We start from the raw sequence: 20,136 nt of genomic DNA, 5'->3' as shown, positions 1-20,136 counted from the left end.
TAAATTTTTTCGACTAATTCATTTATTTACTACTCGCGATCACAGATAAAATATATTAGCGTGATCGTTTGAAATAAGTTGCACCTGCATTTGCTTTATGTGTGCACTGCATTTAAAAATGAGCGTGACAAAACTTTTGTTTTTTATGTGCGTGACTAATTAATTGCAAATGCCAAGCTTGATTGCAAAAATCTATGGGTGCTGCACATAAATTCCAATTGGAGATTGAGTTCAGTGTACAGTCGAAGCTTTTAATAACGACATCGCAAGGGACCATCGTAATAGAGAAAAGTCTGTATCTATCTATTTAAATAAAAATGGAGTTATGTTTGTATGTCACGAAATGGCTTCCTAACGGGTCAACCGATTTGAATGATTACTTTTCTGTTTTGTTTGTCAAGTGTTCCGACGTGTTTGTGAGTATAAAAATCCCAGGATATTCACCGGGGAAGTCGGAAAAAACGAGCGTGAACGGAACTGTCATTTTGTATGGGACGATCCATGGCGTTTTTTAACAGCCTACTTGATGGCAAGACGAAGTTTGCCGGGCCCACTAGTAGAGAATAAATATAAGATTGAAATATTTTTCTAGGGACCGAAAAATGTCGCTATAGAGAGCTTCCATCACTATAAAAGTTGTCGTTATAACGAGCTTCGACTGTAACAAATTATTTCTCAAAATTGGGAATTATTTTCGAAAAAAATATTTGGTAGCGGTCGTGCGTAATGATGATGAAAATCACGCCTACCAAATATTTTTTTTCGATTAAAGCTTCCTTTCACAAGATATTTGAAGTTAGATGCCTTTCCCCATACAAAATGAAACGAGAAAACTTCTGCTAGAGTAAAGCAGGTAGGTAATCGATTGCGCAGAATACATTTTACCTACGTGAACGGGGCCCAGATAGCCAAGCTGAGGGTCGTTGGTTCGAATCCCGCCGGTCGAGGATCTTTTCGGGTTGGAAATTTTCTCGACTTCCCAGGGCATAAAGTATCATCGTACCTGCCACACGATATACGCATGCAAACATGGTCATTGGCATAGTAAGCTCTCAGTTAACAACTGTGGAAGTGCTCATTAGAACACTAAGCTGTGATGCAGGCTCTGTCCCAGTGGGGACGTAACGCCAGAAAGAAGAAGAAGAAGAAGAAGAAGAAGAAGAACGTGAACTATAAATCTATACAGCATCGCAATCAAATATAACATGCCTAAGCACATTTTTTTCCGTCCGTAGGAAATAAAATGACAACCGTCTAGAAGCGTTGATTCATAACTGTGTGGCATTGAAAACCATATTGCAAATCTTTACTTAAATCCGCAGACTGTCCAACAAGTTGCGCGACGGTGGCCCAATGGGCCACTGGCCCATGCGCCGAGTTTTGCGCCAGCTAAAAAGTAAATAAAGAAATGTCAAAATATCTCACCGAGGAAGTGAATCACTTTTAGGGCTCGAGTCCTAAACTGGAGAGCGATCATAATTGTGTTATCGATACAAAACACATGGAATAAATTGTTCATACCTTCTTGTGTTCAAGTTGCAAGAGAGTGAAAACGTTTTGACCGACCCACAACTCGGCGCATAATCAATCGGCGCGCAACTTATTTGGTGGTCAGCGGTTTTGAGAAAAGATTCGCAAAGTACCAAACTAGTACCAGACCTTGGCGCGTAACATTCGAAATAAAAAGAAAGTGATCGAAATGCTAAAAATTCTCGAGAAGCTCAATACCACAAATGAATCAAAGATAAGATGATTCCGAAACAAACTAAATTCTGCAGTGCCAGAGAAGTAATCTTGTTTTGTACAGTGTCACCATGATTATTGAACTCGAGTCGAGTCTAGTACACGACACTGAAGACGGCCTTACAGTTGAGGTCGAAACACGCGTACGGTATACGGTATTTTTCAAAGGGTACAAACTCTAGTGGAATTAAATGGTAAAGTAGTTAATTCGTTTTTTTTTTTTCATCTACTTATTATTAAACTTTTTTTTAAATTGACCCAGTAGATCCATAACTGTAGGGTGCTTGTATGGTTGGAAGAAACCAGTCATCTCTTTTATTCTCTCGACATTCTAATGTGATTGCAGACATAACGGACGAGTTCCATCTAGGGGAAGAGGTGGTAAAAGGAACACGTTAAGTAAATCATCTTGTTTCTGATAGAAAAACGAAAAATTTGTATAATTCTATCGCACAACATCAAAAATAAGGAAGTAATCTATAGCAGCGACATGGATTCAAACTAAAAAAGCTAAATTTTAACATATTTTTATCGCTATCAATTAACAATGCAAATCTTCATTTTACCTGCACTATGTGGGTAAAATGAACAGCGGTTAGTGGTAAAATGAACACCACGCAAAAAACGCGAGCAAAACAAATATTTCTGAAAATTTTCACTGCCCCACCGAAAATACATCCATTAATAATTGTAACCCATTGAAAAAGAATTCTAAAGGTATCAGATTTGACATCATATCATAACGATATTCACCTCACTGAAAAACTTCAAACTATCAAACAATTGCAAATCGAAGATGGTCTGTGACTGACCGATTTGACATGGAATTCGTCGTCAAGTCTGGCATTGCATTAGAATGCTAGCGAATGAAAGACACGACTAGTTTCCTTCGACCGCACCTCCGGACTCGAGCTCATGGATCTTCAAATCCAACTGCTCCACCGTTATGAAATTTGAGAATGGGTCTTTCAGTCTTTTCAAACGGAAGAACAAAAAACGTCTTCGTTTCTTCAAATCGATATACAGTCAATCAATAAATCAAAGTTATTATAAGAATTGATATTCTCTATGAAAAAAAAAATGTATTAGTTTTAATAACCTTCCTCAACATTGTGGTAACTGTAGTGTATATGATTGAGAGTAAATAAATAAAACGTAAAAAAAAATAATAATAATAAATAAATAAATAATTTTTGATTTAGCGAAATTTTGAGCATCCCTAACATTTCGATCGATGGACATCACTAAGGTTCTCTCAACACTCGACAAACGAACCCGAACATAACGGGATGTAGGTATCCTACCCGGCAGTTCAGTCGAGCAGGCTGTCATTGCTGTGATGTATATGTATGTGTTGTTAGCTTACGGAAGGATTGATTGAGCGGAGCGAGACGGCTGAGACTGTGTGAGTGACAGCTTAGATCATGCATATTGTAGACGACTATGTGTTAGCTTCTACCTGGTGGTCTGCTTGTGTGAAACGAGATTCCGGGGGAACGAAAATTGGAGAAAATCAAATAATCTCAGAGAGTCATGTCTTGAGGGGCTGTGCATTGGTGTGTTTGGAAAGCAACCTAGAGTGTCGTGAGAAAAAGGGAAACGCGATAGAGTGAGTGATTTGAGAGAAGTTCGCAGTGGCAGACGTGATTTTGAAAGTGCCCGTAACTGTTGGCCGCTAATCGGCCGAGCTCAAAAATGCTTCGGAAGAGCATAGCCCCGAAAATTCGCGACAGTAACAACGCCCGCTTCTTAGTGGTAAAAAAGCTGAAAGAGTCTGCTTGAGTTGCTGGTGCAGATCACAATCTTTTTGGACTGAATATACTCGAATTTTCTGGTCAAAACGTATCCTCGCGGGACACCATAAACTATTTGATTGTTTCGGTGGATGGAAGTAATTCTTTCTGTATGAAGTCCACACAAATTTGAAATGATTTAAATGGACAAACTTCTAGGTTTGAAAAGAGATTTAAAAATATGAGACTACTCACGTAGTTTATAGACAACACCATTTTAATGGATAAATGACAGCAGGACAGTTCGGTTTTGCGTCGTCCGATTGATTTTTCTGACGGATTCGCGCGTATTTTCATTGCCGGAGAATTTTTTTTCCCCTGTTTTGGAGCGCTTTGCTGGGTAGTGCTTCGTGAAGCCCAAGCAGGACAGTTCGGTTTTGCGTCGTCCGATTGATTTTGCTGACGGATTCGCGCGTATTTTCGTTGCCGGAGAATTTTTTCCCCTGTTTTGAAGCGTCTTGCTGGGTAGTGCTTTGTGAAGCCCAAGCAGGACAGTTCGGTTTTGCGTCGTCCGATTGATTTTGCTGACGGATTCGCGCGTATTTTCATTGCCGGAGAATTTTTTCCCCTGTTTTGGAGCGCCTTGCTGGGTGGTGATTCGTGAAGCCCAAGCAGGACAGTTCGGTTTTGCGTCGTCCGATTGATTTTTTTGACGGATTCGCGCGTATTTTCATTGCCGGAGAATTTTTTTCCCCTGTTTTGGAGCGCCTTGCTGGGTAGTGCTTCGTGAAGCCCAAGCAGGACAGTTCGGTTTTGCGTCGTCCGATTGATTTTGCTGACGGATTCGCGCGTATTTTCGTTGCCGGAGAATTTTTTCCCCTGTTTTGGAGCGTCTTGCTGGGTAGTGCTTTGTGAAGCCCAAGCAGGACAGTTCGGTTTTGCGTCGTCCGATTGATTTTTCTGACGGATTCGCGCGTATTTTCGTTGCCGGAGAATTTTTTCCCCTGTTTTGCAGTAGTGTGTGATCCTTTGACTGCGACGCTTGCTCCTGCGGGGCGGGTGATGCGGTCAGGATCGAACGTGTTACGCGTGGAGTGCAGTGAAAAAGTGTATAGTATTTTACGGAAACCCCAGTGCGGCGACGGAGAAAAACTGCTTCACATCCTGGTAAAATCGTTCTTTATTATTGTTTACTTTACTCACTTATTACCAATTCAAACTAAATACGTGCCAGGGTCGAAAATATAATTTTCGATTCGGGAAGTGTAAAAACATTGCATATATCCATTTGATATCTGGATGTTTTTATGCGGGGCTTACTGTAAATGAAAATGACCTCAGAATGTGTGTGTATTTACTGCCATTCTTGAAATGGGTCGTTGGAATTTCAGTAGAGCTATCACCTTTCATCTCCTGGGCTAAAATTGTCTGTAGATATAAAGATATCGAAGGGTATCATTAAATACATGCATACAATTTTCTTCCATAAAAGCACTGCCGGCCAGTGGGAGGTGGATTGTATCACACACACACACACACACACACACACACACACACACACACACACACACACACACATAAATGACAATTTATACATATGAATTGTGACAAAAAAACTTCACTGTCAATATATGTGGAAGTGGTAAGCACACTAAGCTAAGATACTAGCTTTTAAAAACTGAAAACTATTGGAAAAGTATTTTTTTAAGTTTTTAAGCAATACATTTTTTGTTGTTCCGCACACATTGAATTTAATACATATTAAACGCAATCAGTGCAGGTTTTGTATCAAAAATGTTGATAATTTTTCACAATGTGTTTTTCACAAATGTGAAAAATGTTTGATAGTGAAAACACTGCTCTTCTTAGAAGACAGATAACATCGCAATTCATGCCGAGTTCACCTATGACAATATATTGATTTTGTTAATCACATGTTTTACCAAATCTTCACTCAAAGGGGACGATTTTAATTTCCTCTGAGCAAACAGTTACCAGTCTTATGGAATGCAGCATAATTCACCAACAAGCTTTGCATTGTCATGGGATGACATTTACGAATCGTAAGTAAACAGACGTCGAATCAACGATGTCCAAATTAGCTCTGCTTGTGCGCATATACCTCATGCCACTAATTCGGGGATGCTGAACAAAACGAAAGCAAAACGACATCAATCATCGTGAGGGTTATGTTATGTAAATATTACCGACACATGAAGTATTCATACCTGCAAGTGAACTGACGCAAACAACAAATTAGGGTATGATTGAGTGATTAAATTATGAAAATTTCATTATCCTAATCGGAGCAGGTTGTAAAGTTTAAATCAATTTAGTCCCATTTTCAAATGATTTTTGATTTTTTTTTTCTAGGTCATAAGAATCAACTGTTGAAAATGGTTCGTGTTAGGAATTTGATGGTTTGTCTCGAAAGTAGGAATTAAATACAACACCAAACATTAAGAAACAGTTGTCACTTGTTTTCAGCTTCTTGCGAGAAGTGAGTGAAATGTGGATGGTTTCGCTCTTGCTTGGATAGCATCCATTAACTAGAAAGACGGCGGCGTGCGGCATGCCACTACAAAAAGCAGCTCAGCATCCAACATAATGCGATTGGTAACAGGTAGAAAGTCAAACGTAATAATAATAATGCACTGCGAATTGCCATTTGAAAATTCAATTCATTTAGTTAGCTTCTGGCAGCTACCGGGTCGGGTTTGAAGCTGTGCTTCTAAATGCTTTTATGATGCAATTCTGTCACACCCGACAGTGTGATTGCATTAAAGGCCCGTTAACTTCAGCGTGAATGAACCATAAAGACTCCAGCCAAGAAACGAAAGATAGACTAGCAAAATTTGGGCAAGCCATTATGTTGCTTTGAAAGGGGGTTGGATGAATGAATGAAAAATCTGAGAGAGATAATATCTATTTGATTATTTAGATAATGCGGACACTTCGGTAAGAATATAATGGAAGATATGACAAGTGGTTAATATCAATTAATCATCAAGTGAAATAATATTTTGGCTGTTTTGTCAACAATGATTATTAAAATGATATTGTCCACACTGAAGTAGTCAAATTTGAGTATACAGTTGTTAGTGTTTACCCGCAGTGGGGATGTTTTGCCTCTCTTGCAACAGCAATGTTGTCAAAAACAGAGAGAGACGCACCGACCCAGCGTCAAATATTGGTTCTTTCAAGTTTACCTAAATTTAAGTTGTTTTAACCCACTACTGAGACTTCAAAAGTTAACGCTGGGTAGATTTTATGTTGGACTGAATTGTTTTTTCGCTGTTGTCAAACATGAACTAGGTACCTACTGAGTGCTATATGCCAGTCAAGCACAATTTGGGTTATCCCATGAAAGAGCCGAATTGAGTGAAAAGAAGTCAAAATTTGCTGGTCCATGTAGATACATATCGGCTTAGGGTAAATTGCTCATTATTGCCGTATTCCCTATTATTGCGGTATAAGAATTAAACCCTCATTATTAATCGAAAACTCTATTTTCTATGGATATTATTGATGATGATGAAAGCTTATAGTATTCCCAAGCTGTACCAGATAAATGCTTTGAGAATTAAACTATTTTGATCGTTGGACGAACAGTTTTAAATGATGTATTAAGAAAAGCCTATATTATTAACCAATGTCTCAATATACGGACGGGTTTTCATAAGCGTGAATTTTTAAGTTTAGAACCAAAAAAATATATATGTAGCTGGTTATGTTATTCTATTATGTCGCAACGACGGGAAAGGAAGGATGAAAGCAGAGTACGACAGCTTTTGTGCTCTTGCTTCAAGTGCAATATTCTAGTGCAAATGTGGTTAAAATATCATTTTCTAGTGTTGATTCTTGTAATTTTGTGAGTGATGTTCAATGTTAGTTAGTAAAGCAATGTTAGTAGAAATATTCCACAGGTATTGTGTTCTAGTACTTTGTTTTCTTTTCTTATGGATATTTCTCGATGTCGTCGGTTGAGTTGGGTAAGACATAAGAATAGGTTGATTCATCATAAACTTGAGGTAAGTCCAAAACACGACTTTTTATGGCTAGGAATAAACGCTAATTCCTCGACGCCTAGATTATCTTAATTAAACTTTCATTATGTGTCACTTTGCTTTTATTCTATGATAAATGCAGTATTTTTTCTCTGTTTTCACGAAGATAAAGAACTCAAGCGTTTGCTAGAATAGTGGCGTAAGTAACATGTTTGATTTCTCTTCATCGATCCTCTTTTTTGTGAATAAAAGTGACAAGATGCAAGTTTGTTAACATTTTCTCACTTCACGACGCAAGATTGCATTGCTGCTAAGCGATTTGAAGCGAAAAAAGTTGATACCAGACTTGCATCTTGTCACACTCATCCGCAAAAGAGATGATCAATGAAAGGGAATTGATCATGCAATTTACGCTCTTATTCTAGCACACGCTCGAATTCTAAAAGCTCATTAGCAACTTTCAAGCTTTCAAGCTGAAAGGCCTTTTGTGCATATCAAATAATCAAAACTAGTACTATCGAATCGTCCATTCGCCATCATCAAATTGATTCGCGCTAGTTCGGTTATCTGAATTCAATTTGTGCCTCCTTATTATTCTGCAAATTGTACATTTTTTCTGCAAATTCTGTCACCATGCCAGCAAACGGGTAAGTTTTTCTTTTTCAATTATCATATAAACTTGTGAATTCGTTCACTTCGATTGGAGTTCAACGTATTGTATTTGTTCTTTTATTTTGTTTCCAGAAACAACAAATCCGGACCTAACTAACCGAAATAGGATCTATCATCATTGGAAGTGACATGGATTGTGCATCAACCATCGCATCGTGCCCAAGACAGCTGCCCCGGACTCTGTTGCCATTGTTCGACAGCAAACTTCGATCTCATCCGCTTCGGTAGGAGCACGTGGATCAGGCCTACTTTACCCGATTGCGGACAGCTCATTCAAAGCTCGTGAACTGGAGGACATTGAGGACACCACCTCTTGTTTTTCAAAACGGAAGTGTGATGAGGATCTCTTTGCGGCGAATGGTCGTCACGATGACCAAACTACCAAAAAATCTAAGGGAGGCGAAGGACAACCAAAAACTAAGGTTATGTTGGTCAGTCGTATTCGTGAACTAACGACTGATGATTTAGAAGAATTGCTTCGTAACTTTTATCCAAGGCACGATAAATTGTTAATTAAGCCATGTGTTCCCCGATTTAATGGACGTGGTGTGAACTCGGGTAGAATATGGTTCGACTGTGTAGACATGGAAGGCAGAAATTGGCTTGAGGCACAAGTAAAGAGTATTACCGATTCGTGGACTCGGGGTAGCCTTGATGTACTCGACTGGGTTGCAGCTCCACCCCTGCACCGAATTCTTGTGTCGATACCATGGCTCAAAGACGAACGAACATCAGCTCATCAAGTGGTTTCTCGCTTGGATGACCTAAACCCAACCCTGGCTGTTAACCGCTGGCGTCTGTTCAAGGCAGTAAAACCATGAGAAGGCAAGCGCCTTTTTATTTTTGGCTTGGATTACGAATCGTTATCCCTACTTGAAGGTGAATCTTTCTCTCTATACTACACATTTGGTAAGATAACAGCTTTCTAGTACACCAGCAAGACTGCCAATTAATGATTTTTGTTTTTCTATACAATGCTACCATTTAAAAATAAAATGTAACCTATGAAATCCAATTCAACATGAAATTGTATTAATCATTTATTTTTGGCTGAAAGATGCATTCACAATCCGCTAAATGCGTGTCTATGTAGGTGAGGTCTCAAAATTTGTTGCTCTCTCACTGTGTGTTTTCGCTGTCTTTATATGACATTTTTCATTAATATAGGTGCTTTATATGACTATTAGTCGTTATTATTTGTTTTTCTTCGTTTGGAGACAAAACAACATTCGGTTATCTTGATTATCAGATTAGTGATGATTGTTATGGATGAATTGTAGAGCACAAAGGGCCCGCTACGTGCTCGAGCTAGTCAATCTAGCCCCTCTACCTTGTTCTGAAGTGCCTCAATATACGGACGGGTTTTCATAAGCGTGAATTTTTAAGTTTAGAATTGAAAAAAATATATGTAGCTGGTATATCAGTTCAGTATGGATGTAGTTACATGATAGAAATTGAATTTTTAATAAAAGTTCTATATTTTTGAGAAAAACCATATATCGCAATAATAGGACAATTTAAATAGCTTTTTACCTATTATTGCGGTTTTTGTGAATCACATTCAAAAATTCGATATTTCAATATTCATTTTAAATGTTATTGCTGGAAGCATCAATTATATTATTAGGATACTATTTTGTGACATAATTTCATGTAATTCATACATTTATTTAGTCAAACAAAAGATTTTTTTTATGTTTACCCTGAAGTTGCTCTTATTTACAAATATATCATTAATAAACACAATGTTTTACCAAAAAATCACGTAAAATGATTGAAATTCGGAACACATGCGAATAATGCGTTGAAAAATTAAGAAACAAGATGATCGCAAGAAAGCAACCTTTTAAAATTGCATTGGATAAGTGAAAACTAGTGAAACAAATTTTTAAAAGCACCAACATTGTGATTATACTTAACCTTCCGGTCGCGGTTTGTCACCGTCAGAACCACCAACAGTAGTGCACGAAAAGCGAGGTTTTTTCAACACTGTTGTACAAAATACAACAGCGCGACGACTGAAGTGTTAAGTCAAAAAAAATCATTTCTTATACAGTGACTAGTGGTCTCAGATGGAAGTACCGTAATCCGGGGTAACATTGATCAGCGGGGTAACATTGATCGAGATGACTCAATTTGTTAAACGTTCAAATAAAGATTTATTGATGAAGCATTTTCGAACCATGAATGGTGCCTCTCTTTCGTATATTCATAAGCTAATGATAATTATGGTTTTTGCCAAAATTGCGTTTAGTTCATGCGCAAATTTGTCAACTTTTTAAAACAATGATTTCTATCATTTTCACTGACACTACCGAAAATTCATGTCTCACATGAGTTCTGCAGACGATGTGATCAAGAAAAATGCGGGTGTTACTAAAAATGGCATCGCCGAAAACGTTTCCGTTGTCAAATCTTTCATAAGTTTATTCATTTAGGCAACATTAACTAAATACTATTACGAATGTAGAATTTCCTGAGGAAATTGCCTACTTTTAGGCATATTACGCGGTTCAAGGAAAATTTGAAATAACTCAAAAAGTAAATGACTTGTAAGAGTTTGGTCTTCATATTCGGCTTCAGGGGCCCTGATTTTAGTAAGTAACGACATTTCCAATATCAGCGAACGTTGTTTACTTGGGTGATCAATGTTACCCCATATCAGCTGAATCAAAAAATCACTTAAAACATTTATTTAAACATGTTTAAATCTTTCGAAAAACAAAATAAAGTACATAGCTAGGAGCGGTGGGTGCCAGTACTTGTTTTAAAAATATGAAACTTGTAACATTTGTATTGTGAAATGAAAAATTTAAGAAAAACTAAAAAAAATGATCAATGTTACCCCGGATTACGGTACCTTGTCTTTTTACATTAACATTGTCCAGCTACAACGGAAGAGGAGACGAAACCGGCAGAAAATCATTCGATCCTGTTGATTTGTTTTCGAATTGTAACATAAAGTGATGAATTAGTTTTCTTTATAGATGTGTCCAAAGTCACACAAACTGACAGTACCGTGCAGTGTCATTAACATGGAGGGAGCATAATTTCAATGTTAGAACATTGTGTGGCATTGAATGTATACTGATGTAATGAAATCTATGATTTTTGGTATACCGCAATAACAGGACGGCACTACCGCAATAATAGGACGAACTACCGCAATAATAGGACATAGGAAGCGCTCCAGATTTATGTTAAAAAAATTTACGTTTGATTCCAACATTTACTTTTTTACTTTACTATGCTCCAGATAAAGGATAATTTTAACAGATTTTGGACATTGAAATTTCAACTCCGTGCTTAAGTCCTCCATCATAGGACGAATACCCTATATGTTATTCCGGACACTCGACTTCTTATAGTGATATTTCAAGACAATCAATCAAATTTCTTAGAGATAAATTTAAACAAAAAATAACTATAATATCTTTACTGAATGATGATGTCTTCTATGAGTCAAGTCCTCTACATTTAAAAGTTGCGAAACTATCAATATTGTTACCTTTGAAATTGACACTGCTGTCATCTCAAACATGACTCACTTCTTTTTCTTCTTCTTGGCATAAACATCCTCACTGGGACAGAGCCTGCTTCTCAGATCAGTGTTCTTACGAGCGCTTCCACAGTTATTAGCTGAAAGCAGTCTTTGCCAAAGTTGCCATTTTCGCATTCGTATATCGTGTGGCAGATACGATTATACTCTATGCCCAGGAAAGTCAAGGAAATTACGAAAAGATTCTGGACCGACCGGGATACGAACCCAGACACCTCCAGCATGGCTTTGATTTAAAGCCGCGGACTCTCACCATTCGGATAAGGAAGGTCCCCTCACATATGTTAGAAATTGTACCGGTACCGCCAAATGGGGCCACTTGCAACAGCCGTGAAGCTTGCCGCATATGGACATGATACCAAATGATTTTTTTTTTCTTATTTTGAGAGTTTTCCATTCTTAGGTGACATTATTTTTAGTTATAAACAGGACGCAGATCGTCCTCACTAGGACAGACTGGTGGGATTCGAACCCAAGACTCCTCCGATCGGTCTTGCCGAATAGCTGCGTGTTAACCACTACTGATATCTGGGCCTTCCTTTTGTTCCTTATGTGTTTTGGTTTCGAGCTTGAATCATATTACGAAGCTGGTTGCATACATTTTACGAAACTGTTTCGTTGCAGAAAACAACGAATAATTTCGTAGTTCAAACGAACGATTTCATAATATAAAACAATATATATTTTCAGTGTACTGAATCAACATCTGAAGCGCGTCGACCATATTCGAGGCATTTTCTTTCCGTCTACATTATGAACACATCATATCTAAGGCCAACAAACAACTTGGCTTCATTTTTGAACTGACCAGCAGGTGCCATGATCCTCTGTGTTTGCAGGCACTATTGGATTGTGCACTATTTCGCTCAATTTTGGAATCAAATGCTGTTGTATGGTGCCCATATCAGGTGAATTGGAAGTCCAGAATAGAGGCCATACAAAAAAAGTTTGTCAGCAAGCGCTTCGAAGCTTTCCATGGCGTGACCCACTGAACTTGCCGTAGTACATAGATCGTTGCAGACTACTTGGACTGCAGACATTGAGGTGATGAGCTAGTATCCATCGTATTAAGCATTGTTCAGTGAGTTCTGCAATTTTCCCAGTATTGCAGTAAATGATACAACCAATGCCAAACAATTCATTCTCAAAACGGCATTAGCATTTTCAATAGGATTTTGATAAATCTTGAACTCTTTTTGGAAATAATCAAAAGAAAATACATCTTGCCATATTCTCAATTCGTCGTACCGTTTTCATTTCTGTCGCAATCAGTTTCCAGATTCGTTTCACAACTTCGGGCTCACTTTGATATAGTGAGTGGTCAAAACAGAGTGGTCAACGCTATTATAAAATGTTTTACTAGAATACATAGATTGTAACGTTTTACGTGTTTTTAGTTCAAAACCATAAATAATAAACAACAAAAAATAAAACAAAAAAGGTTTTAGTTTTTATAGCGCTGAATAAAAATATGTTGTTTGCGTTCGTAAAATGCAGCGATCCATGTAGCGTAAGCTTATGTGGATTGCGTTTGCAATAACAAATTATGAAAGCTTCGCAAAGTGCCATGCACACATTTTTGGCGGACTACAGGTGTAATTCAGATTTGTCGCCATACCTACCAAGCGCCATGCAAAAGCAGTTGGCGCGATTTTCTGAATAGTTGAACGGTTAGAAAAGGCAGTTTCTTGGCGCAAGAATTTCTTCAACTCGTTCATTTTGCTACAAAGTTGACTGGAGAACAGAAGTGCGCGAATCAAGTATTCTAATACTCTCAGTTAAAGTGAATTTAAAGTTTAAGTTGAATTTTAGTTTGAAGTAATTCTCTAAATTCAAGGTAAAAGTTAGTGAGTGAGTTTATGCAAGAAGTTGTGTTAAACGTTTGGTATTTCTTTCATCTTTTATAGGACCGAGGTCCACAAATTACTTGCGTTTCTGTTCAAAAGATCTTATTACAATTATCTACACGAAAAAAGGTAATCATATTTTTTCCGTATGGCTGGATTTTACATCGGCATTCGGCATCCGTCACCGCAGAATTGTGAATTTTGGTAGTCCGTTCGTCGAGAATTCTAGAGGTCCGTTCATCGTTGAGACTCGTGTGCAGTGCAAAAAACCCGCCTGGAAAGGTAGTTAAACGGATGCGTTAGTGAAGTCGCTAAAATGCTCTGTAGCGAATTTCTTCCTCCGGATGCCAATTACCGAAGGTAAAGGTCCCATCACGTTACACTTTGTGGACCATTTCAACGAGAGTTCGGTTCGTCGAAGCGTGACGTCAATTACACGCCGCGAACTTCGATCTTAACCCAAAGATAGGGCTGCATTACTCCCCACTCGGATCAGCGGACAGGAACGCGAAGCCGGGTCGCTGGTTACGTGCTTCTCTATTGGAATCGTCCCGGGTATTAATCGGCGCAATCGCCGTTTCACTCTCGTTTACAAAATCGGAAGCTTCCGTTCTAGCCGCCACTCCCTCCGCAACGTTATTTCCGCCATTTTTTCAAATCTGAACACGACTGGTGGTCTCTCATTGAGAGTGGCGCTTAAGCCACCGAGTTGGCTAATAATCTCTAGTATAGTTTTACGAACGGTTACAAGATCTCCGGGCAGCTCCCTCCATTCATTAAGGATGATGGAATATACTCAATTCTTTCAAAATTCATTGATAGCCATCAAAAATATAAACACAATTCCTTTTGGCCGAACAATTATGACATTTGCTCACAGTGCAGAAAAACCAACACAATCAAAGAAACCGTATTTTTTCGTCGAGCATCGCGCACACATTGATGCGCACAAGCTTTTTTTTCTCAGTACGACGGATTGCACTTTGTTTACATTCTCATTTTTACGAGGTCGTTGAGGAAATTTAATAAAATTCGTGAATTATACAACTTTTACGGCGTGTGCTTGGAATGGAATCCTTCAGTGAAGAAGTACGAAGGATTTCCATAGAGAAAATAAGAGCCCGGCGAAGTAAGTCAAACAGGGGGGCGGGAAGAAACTTGTCACACGTAATGGCTTTCATGACCCAATCCGTTGCATATCTGCCAGATTTAATGAAGTATTTCACGTATTCATCTCTACAACCGCGTTTAAACGTCAATTACAAGGCTCATTACCGATCATCGGTCTATATTCTGACGTGGAAGGCGCCATTGTTGCCTAAAAAACGAAGATCACCAGCACTTATACAATGAGGATGTTTGTTAGTCCCAAGTAGTGTAAATGCAGCTGACCTGGCGATACTGAAGTAGCAACCACGGGCGGCCAATCAAGATCAAGCTCAAGCTTATTATCACGACGCAAGTAATGTGCAACGTAAATGGTGTGATATTACGATTATTACAATTTATGTTTATTTTATGCGTCTAAATTTCCTCTTTTGTTAAACAAGGCGACAATGTAAATAATCATTCATACTAAGAAAATTTGACCCAGATACCATTCAACTATTTCGACCCATTTATATTGTCAACGAACCCAACGAGCGTGGTTAAATAACCTAATGCCGAAAACTTGCTCTGATATCGAGGCACAACATGCCGCTGACTGCCACTGCAAAATTGTCAAAACTTGAAACATATGCGGTTACGAAACGAAACGAGAAATGCACAAAACCGAAAAAAATCATGATGTGAGAATCCAACTCAATAAAAACACCGCTTAAAACAATAACAAAGATGAAGCCCTCCCTTTTTTGCTGCTACCTCTGTTTTCGGCCTTCCTTTCGTCTGGTCCCTGTTAAAGTCGTCCCACAGTTATGAAACAACTGAGGGTCACTTTTTAGAAGAAAATATGATCGAAAATCGTGACGATTTACAAGGCCGAATTATCTCTCAAACACTGAAGAGTATAATTATATTTATGAATATACCTCGATATTTACGTGTGGTTTGTGGTTTGGCTATAAACCACGGTACAAACCAATTTCGAAATGTGTGTATGGATAATAGACCACGTTACGTTTATCGACAATATATAGGAAAATGAAAGGCATTTTTCTAAAAGTAAGGGAAGACAGGCTAATATGCGCTCCTAAAAAACTAGATTTTAATTGTGAGTGAGCCTAATTAAATAAGTTTAATGTGTTTTACGTAATTTCAACTTTATTTGACAAGATATCCTCCGTTAAAACCAACACCGATCCATATTTGTGTGCTGACCATAACCATGGGACGACTGTACCAACACCTCAGTGGCAGAAAGTCGAACAAAAAGTGGCCTTGATGAACCCGGTGACAATGTTACATATAAGCGTTCCGAACGCTGATTTATGATTATCCACCAAATCATTTCTTAACCGTGCATCACAAACCAGGCGCTCAATTACAACCTTAAATTAACCTTTAATGCACTCAGTTTATGAAGCGTAATGAAGCTTAATTAAATTAACGGTGAAATTTGGAAACTTCATCCTCAAATGTGGCCCCGTGTCAACGATACAAGCAAGGAAAGCGGTGCACTCGGAATTGTTGCTGAATTGTAAGTGCATCGACGCAATTTTAAAGGTTCCCGTTCCAGTTGGCTGGCGGCCGTTTCCTTGTCGTGGCAAATTATCACCGCGTGTAGCATCTATGAAGCGGTGATAATTCGGCCACCTCGAAGTATTTGTCAGTATCGGAGGAAGCTTGCACAAGAGTTCATCGGAGGGCACATTTTTGCACGGCTGTTTGAACTGAAGCGTGTCACACTGGATCCAGTGTGATGGTATGAAATTGTATCACACCTGACGAATTCGGAGAAAAGGAAATAAGTGGTAGTGGTAGTGAATTGACTAACTAGCACCAAATGCTTTTATGATTTATTAAATGTGATTACTGCCACATCTTAATGATTGTATCTTGTGCGGTCGACAATTCAATTACCTGCACGTGTGGTTCTTCGTTGGGCTTAAAATTTGAGAAGAAACATCTGTTTGCCTTACGTCCCAAACCGGGACAAAGTCTGCTTCTCAGTTCAGTGTTTTATGAGCACTTCCACATTGTCTTAGACACACTACATCGTCTTCAACATTAAACGATGGTCAGGAGCGGCATCCGGTACTGTGCAGTTATTTGACTAGATGCGAAAAATGCGTTCAGCAGCACATGCTGGGAGTCGATAGCTCACGCACTTCACCGTCTGAAACTTCCGGTGCGGTTGTGTATGCTTCCAAAAATCTATTTGGATGGAAGGATTCTACTGCACAGAAGTGGGTAGAAATCTTAGAGAGTTAGGAATAAAACACGTGTTGCTAGTTTAACGATCAGTACAGGAATGAATGTACATATTTTCTGTTTTCTGGCTCCCCATGATACAAGGCCACCACCCAAGAAAATCAGGTAACTCTGCTAACTCCAGCAATTGTAATCACCAGCCTAGTTAGCATCTACATAACATGTCAGGGGCTCGGTCGTTGTTCCAAGTTATAACTTCAGGTCTTTAGTGACGTTGAGGTATCTTACTACACGTTTGGCTTCGATCCAATGTGCTACCGTGGGATTGTTGACCCTTCTTCCTAAAATTGAAGCCGCAATCGCTATATCCGGTCTTGTCATCACAGAAACGTAAAGCAATCCTCCAATCAACCTCTGGTAGTCATCAGCACTTGGCACTGGCAGTAGTTTGTTTCTCTCCTCCTTTGGCTGAACAAATCCCGGATCCATGGGGATGAACGATAGTTTCGCCTCACTCAATCCAAATCTTGTAACTAATTTCGAAATGTACGCAGTTTGACTGATTAAGAATTTTCCGTCGACTTCATCAATCTTCTGTTTTCAAATTGGACATAATATTTTTGAATTCCGCTTCACTCTTACAGGCAATCACCATGTCATCTATATAAACAGCAATGAAATCCATTTCTCTGTTTCGCTCTCTCTTGTACAAACACGGATCCGACTTGCAAGGCAGGAAGTACATCTTTTGCTAAACGTTGTCTATAGAGTTTTGTTCCAGACTCTTCTGGCTTGCTCCAATCCATAAATATTCCTTTTCAATCGGCAGACGTTGTTAGATTCCATTTTCATTCCAGAAGGGGGCTTCATGTATATAACTTCGTCGTACAAATAAGCTGATTTCACAACGATGTGTTTCACAAATAGCTTCCTTTGACTGGCTATGGTCAATAGTATACGAAAGGTCGGTTGCTTGACAACTGGAGCAAACACTTCTTCATAATCGGTGCCATACCGTTGAGAAAAACCTTGAGCCACCAGTCTTGCTTTGTAGCGTATTAATGCACCATCTTGATCGTTTTTTTTTTAATCCATCTGCTTCCCAGAGCCGTTTTTCCTGCCGGTAGCGTTGCCATTTCCCATGTTTCGTTTCCCACCAGGGAGTTCAGCTCGTCCTGCATAGCGATCATCCAATGGTCTCGTTCCAAACCGTTTATAGCTTCATTGTAGGTGCGAGGTTCATCTGTCATCTGTACAGCAGCTCCACTTATCTCTGGATACCGGAGAGGCGGGACACCCTTCGTTGAACGTCCAGATCATACACTAATTCATTGAAATTTGTCTCAACGAAGTCTTCAAAGATTTGTCCAGGTATTTTTTCAATGAGTGTCTCAGGCTTTTTTTATGTCTCTGGAGAAATGCAAAGGAATTTTTTCAGAATTCAGAGAAATTTAAGCAAATAGTGAAGAAAATTTTGAAGTAACATCCAGAGGAATTTTCATTCCGTCTGGAAGTTCTGAAAATCATCGGGAGACACTTCTACGGGAATATTTTAAAACTCTCCCAAGATATTCCTACTCATCTTTTCTGGAATTGCATTGGAAAACCCGACAGAAACATCTCAGAAAATTCATTCATGAAATTCTCCAAAACTTTCTAAGGAAATTTTTTTAAAAATTTATTCAGGTAGTAAGGTACTCTGGAATTACTCCAATAGGTTTCCAGTAAAAACTTTTCTGAAGAATAGCCAGGAAATGTCCTTCCTCGGAAAATTAATACAGAAAAAATCTGTTTGGGGAATTTCTCCAGACATTTCTATGGTTCTCCTACTGATTATATCAGGGATTCCTCAAAGACTTTTTCTAAATTCCTTCAGAACTCTTATAAGATTTTCTCCAGGAATCCTTCTTACTATCCTTCTAGGACTTCTTCTGGGATCCTCGGAATTCTTTGGTAATCTCCCCTTCAGAAATTTGTCCAGAAGGTTTCTCCAGAAATTTCTTCAAGAATTCCCACGGGAATTCACCCAGGAATCACGCAAGAAATTTCCTGTGAAAAACGCTCAAGGAATTATAAATATATAAATTCTTTTATAGAGAAATTCCCTGAAGAATACCCTCGGTCGGCGCGTCGCCCAAGTAACACCAAAAACATCTTTCTACGCAACAGGTAGAAAATAATGTTTTACAGGAGGATTATAGGTGAAATTCATAACAGCTTTTGTAATATTAAAGCTATAAAATAGTTTTCCTAAAACATATTCCACTCACTCACAAAATAAAAAAGTGACGAATTGCCTTGGTAAAAATAAAGTTCCATGAGCGTTAATATAGCTTTATAAGAACTTATTACCATTGATACAAAAATAGGATTCTAAGATGTGTTTTTTTTATTGGTTTCCTACCAAATGCACCAATATGAAGAGAACTGTCGTCAGAGAATCGTTCAATTTGACCTGAATAATTTTGATACCACTCCCGTCTGTCGGTGTTTTCTTCCTAAATCCGGATACCCTGTCTCGTGATGGCAATGAAAGATCAGCTGGTAAAAGCTATACAGACGACATGAAGTTGAGCTTCTTTTCGAAGTATTCTAACATGAGATAGAATTATTATCATTAGGTCGGAATTACAGGATGCTGAAATACTTTATCATCCCGCAAACAATGGTGTACTACACTTGTGAAAATGTTTTTGAAGGCGTGTTTCTCCATCAATCGCACCTTAGTCTGATACCGGACAGTTTCGTCTCGAGTTCTTCAACTTACATTATTCCTAATGCGGCCGTATTGCTGTTTTCCGTTCCGTTTCGAACAGTCTACTACACTCGTGTTGGAATACATTTCTGGCGTTTATGAATGTCCCAAAATTGGTTCAAAATCCTTGGTAGATTATTTCATGCTCTTAAAACAAATGTATTTGATGAAATAGATGCTATTATGTTGTTTGCCTCCATCATTTTTACTGCATTGTTTACAAACAAATAAAATTTTGACGTTTCATTTGGTTTCGAAAAAGAAGTTATAATTAAGTTATAAGAGTGTTATAATGACTACGTAATAACAATATGTAAACGTATTCGAGAATCATTTGTGAACTTGCTCTTAATATGTTTTATTAACGTATATTGTAAGTGTTTTCACATACCTGTTATTGAGCTGTCGTCAAGACATATATTGAACGTAATATTAACATCTAAATGGAAGCAAGATTTATTGAGTCAGAAACAAATACACATTGGAGTACCGGTTGAAAATATGATGC

The sequence above is a fragment of the Aedes aegypti genome, chromosome 3 (assembly GCF_002204515.2).
Source record: "Aedes aegypti strain LVP_AGWG chromosome 3, AaegL5.0 Primary Assembly, whole genome shotgun sequence".
NCBI classification, from domain to species: domain Eukaryota; kingdom Metazoa; phylum Arthropoda; class Insecta; order Diptera; family Culicidae; genus Aedes; species Aedes aegypti.
Note: the sequence above shows the minus strand (reverse complement) of the source record.